Source organism: Suricata suricatta, chromosome 8 (genome assembly GCF_006229205.1).
Source record: "Suricata suricatta isolate VVHF042 chromosome 8, meerkat_22Aug2017_6uvM2_HiC, whole genome shotgun sequence".
Taxonomy (NCBI): Eukaryota; Metazoa; Chordata; class Mammalia; order Carnivora; family Herpestidae; genus Suricata; species Suricata suricatta.
This window is the reverse complement of record NC_043707.1, coordinates 87696975-87701341: the sequence shown is the minus strand read 5'-3', so window position 1 is coordinate 87701341 and position 4367 is coordinate 87696975. Positions and strand designations below refer to the sequence as shown.

The 4367-nt window shown below is 42.9% G+C and overlaps 1 long non-coding RNA gene across 1 annotated transcript; it reads left to right on the top strand.

The window, feature by feature from the left end:
* Positions 1-991: 991 nt before the first annotated feature.
* On the top strand, positions 992-4058 carry LOC115299582. Its single transcript, XR_003912249.1, has 3 exons — positions 992-1108; positions 3052-3162; positions 4007-4058. It is a non-coding gene; the product is annotated as an uncharacterized LOC115299582 (long non-coding RNA).
* The last annotated feature ends 309 nt before the right edge of the window (positions 4059-4367 follow it).

Here is a 4367-nt window from a genome sequence, read left to right as displayed (position 1 = left end):
TCCAACAGGAAAACAGGAGAAACCTAATGGAGGACCAGGGGGAGGGGAAGAGGGAAAGAATTGCGGAGAGAGAGGGACGCAAAACTTGAGAGACTATTGAATACTGAAAACGAACTGAGGGCTGAAGGGGGAGGGGGCGAAAGAGGTGGAGGCGATGGAGGAGGGCACTTGTGAGGAAGAGCACTGGGTGTTGCATGGAAACTAATTTGACAATAAACTACTTAAAAAATAAATAAATAAAATAAATATATTATCTCCAAGTTATAACTGAAGAAAAATAACACTCAGAGAGAGGTTCAGTAACTTTCCCAGGGCTACACTGTGACTCAAACTCAGGTAGAATGGCTCCAACATCCATACTCTTAACTCCTATATTGAGGTCACATTTATATTAATACCCCCAAGATATGACCATAGGCTTCCACATGTCAAAATATAGGATTTAATCTCTCTCATCCAGAGGTGTTCAGATCATTTCCAGGAGTCCCCATAGAGTGCCTGCCTCTACCAACAACCTAGTGGATAAGGTACATGCACCTGTCACATACCATGGCTTCCCTCTTGGCAAAGTCTCAGCTCCCAACACTATTTATTCAGCCTCGCCAACTATACTAATGGTGAGACCACCAATATCTTTGCCAATGGGGCTTCCTCACAATGCACCCTAGTCTGTAGGCTCAAGGCCTCTGTGTTGCTGGGTTTTGAGAGCTGTGGAGAATGGTCCCACATCTGTGCTGCAGTTTGTCATCTGAGTCCCCAAGAAACAATACTTCTGGCTGGAGTCCTCTGTCTCTCCCAATGATATGTCCCTCTCAGCTACTGGTCCTCATCTACTTGGGTATAGAGTGTCAGAGACAGTTCAATGGTTGGAGTTGGGTCCTAAAACTCATGTCCCCCTCTGTCACTTTCACTTCTTTCTCTACTGTCTCTTATTACCTGGACAACCAAAATAAATAAAGCTCTCTTTCCCCCCAGCCACAAAACACAGAGTCTTTGTGCACCAGGTGAAGAGAACTCTGAAGAGATGTCACCTTGTTTCTCCCCAGCCCTTGCCCAGCCAAAAAGGACCTGTGATATCTGAAAGCAGAAGCAGGAAGACTATTTTCAGGTGTGCTGGGGGAAGGGGTTCTGGATGAATTTGGAGGCTGGAAAGAAGGGTAAAATCTAATCAATTTAAAAATGTTAGAATCCTAAGTTCCAAATAGCTTGTTAGAAATGGAGTTGCTTTAGCTTGTTTCCTCAAATAGCCCCCACTGGATTTGTTTAGGGAAGAGTAGGCTGTGTTTTTAAGTAAAGTTTTCAGCAGTTTCTGGATTCTACTTCATTTATGGAAGGTACAGGGTGAAGAAACTGGCTGCCTAGTGTAGCTCATCTTTAGGCAAGAGAGGAAGCTGGGATGCAGAAGACTGGGGTCAATTTACTGATAGGGAGCAATTAATGGCTCTGTGTGATAAGCCTTTTCCTTGAGGAAGAGTTTCAGAGATGAGCTTCCTCTGTTTGTACCCAGTCCCTTTCATGTTTTTCAGGTCCTTCATGTTCTTCAGGTCTTCTCATTGATTTTTTATGGTCAATGTGAGGGATATGGGACATTTAGATTCTTTTAAGTTTCCATGAGAATATTTGGCTGAGATAGGGGAGAGAAGATAGAGACAAGAGTGAGGTGCATTGCACTGTGGATATGAAGAAAGGGTGTGGTAGCCATATTCAAAATGGCCTCCACTAATCCTTGCCCCCTGGTGTTTATATCTTGCCTAACATCTCTCCCTGCATTGAGTCCGTGTTTGTATGACCAATAAAATATGGCAAAAATGGCAGTGTGTGATTTTCTAGGGCAAGTCCTGGCTTCCACCTTGTCTCTGGGGGAAGCCAGCCACCATGTTGTGAGGACACTGAAGCAACCATGTGGAAGAGCCTCTGGGAGGAGGAACCGAGGCCAAAGCCAGCACCCACTTGTCAGCCAAGGGAGTGAACCACCTCAAAAGCATATTTTCTAGCGCCAGTAGAGCCTCTGGCTAACTGTAGCCCCAGTTAATATCTTGACCACAATCTCATAAGAGATCCTGAGCCAGACTTCCCAAACTCTTCCTTACCTATAGAAACTGTGATAGACGGGCGCCTGGGTCACTCAGTTGGTTAAATGTCCAACTCTTGATCTCAGCTCAGGTATTAATCTCAAGGTTGTGAGTTCAAGTTCCATGTTGGGCTCCAGCATGGAGCCTACTTAAAAAAAAAGAAACTGTGATAGATATTGATTATTTCAAGCTAATTAATAACACATCAATTGATAACCCATGCAAAGAGCAAGTCTGATAATGGGAAGGCCCTGTGGGTTGGGCACCTTCATGCTCAGTGTTCTTGGGAAGCTGGAGGGTTGGCAAACTAGGGCCCATGGTTCAAATCCAGCCCTCCACAGGCTAAATCTCCCCACATCATTTGTCTACATATTGTCTATGACTGATTTCTTGCTACAATGACAGAAGTGAGTAGTTGTGATACATTGGATGGCTCACAACACTGGAAATATTTACTATGTAGCCATTTATAGAAAAAAAAATTGCTAACTCCTGTCCTACAGGAACTTGCAGTATGATGTCAAAATGTCTTTCGCACACACATACACATATACACACCCACTCCAAACAAGATCCTGAAGTACACACATGTTATTTCATCTGCCTGGTGAGCCCTCTCTACTTTCTTCACCTGGCTAACTCCTACTCATCCTTCAAAACTCAGTTTAGATGCCACCTTCTTGAATCCAACCTTTACTTGTGAAATCCCCCTCCTTCTCTGAGGTTGGCTTATGTATCACCTCCTTCCCTCATTCCCCAAGCCGGATAAATTCTAACACCAGTGTTTCCATTTCTCTTTTAGAACTCTAGTCAGCCACATGATGGGAGTTTGTTTAGTGTCTGTCTCCCCCACTGGACTATAAGCTCTTCAAGGGCAAGGACTGTGTATTATTCATTTTATAACATCAGATAAATACATCTTTATTTATTTATTTATTTATTCATCACAAATACTTATTGGATGCTTATTATTTGTTAGATAAGTCGCTTACACTGGGATTCACAGAGGAAAAGACCGAGTCCTTGCTCTGAGGTTGCTCTAGGATGAAAGTGGGAAAGCAAACTGGCATGAGGATACGATGTAGTAGAGGTAGGTGCAAACTTCATCGTGAACGTGTTTGCTGTAGCCATATAAACATCTGCAAAGATAAATTGGTTTTCAACACTTGTCTAGCATTTAACAATAGTCAGACACTGTATTAAGCACTTAAATACATTACTATTTATTTAATCTTTATACAACATGAGGCAAGTACTACAATTTTCCCTTCTACATAATACAGAGAGTAAGAGAAGTCAAGTAATTTATCCAGAGTCACAGAGCTAAAAATGTCAAGTGAGTTTTGGAGTAATTATTTAGTTGAATAATTAATTCTGAATCTCAGAAACAACACAAGTAAAAGAAATTGGGATGATGCTGTACTTTTCTCTTAGAACACTAAGTAGATGGTTTCTGTCAAGCTGGAAATTCCAGCTCCAGAGGCTTTCTGATGACTTACACTATGCTTGGCATTTTATTTCTAGGAATTGCCTTCTGGGAGATTCTGCTGCTTTAATGATTGTGCAAGTCTGGTTTCCTCATTAAATTTCACCATTTGCCACTTTGAAGTTATCCCTCGTTGTTAGTTTTACTTTCCTAGGGCTCTGTGGGGTAAGAACACATTCAAGCCTCCCAACTATGCCCTTTTCTTGCTGAAGTCAATAGGACTATGGATTGCCTACAGCTGGGATGTGAGATGGTTCCTTCTCTCTGCCATCACTTATCTCCAGCTGTGATCTCAGTTGTGGATTAATTGGTTCAAACCTTTGGTGTCATTCAGGGAATTGGGTCAGAGATTCTGTGTACAATGGCTAATGCTGCTGGCTCTAGCTTAAAGAAAACCATTGCCCCCTGTAGTATGAATCACTTAATTGCATTCTGTTTTCCTTTCTAGGAATGAAGATTCTGAAGTTCCAAAGCTGGTCCCCTTTAAAAATACATAAGTGGGTATTCTGAGCCATTTGTCTGCTCTGTTCAGGTCACTCATTTGTACTTGGTTCCGCCTTCCTGCCCCAAAGGTGTGAGTGCTTTGTGATAAAGACTGGAGGTGGTGAAATGGGGGAAAATTCGTGGAGGACAGTGACAGGTGCTGAAAGCAGGTGTGTCGCTTGCCCAAGAGCAGTAGCTCAGCTATTCCCTTCCAAGGGTAAGGGTGCAGAGTGAAGTGATGAGGAGTGGTGTCAAAGTAGGTGGGAGAGGGAAAGGCCAGTATGTCCACTCACAGTTTTCAGCCTATTCACCCTCATTCCACAAGT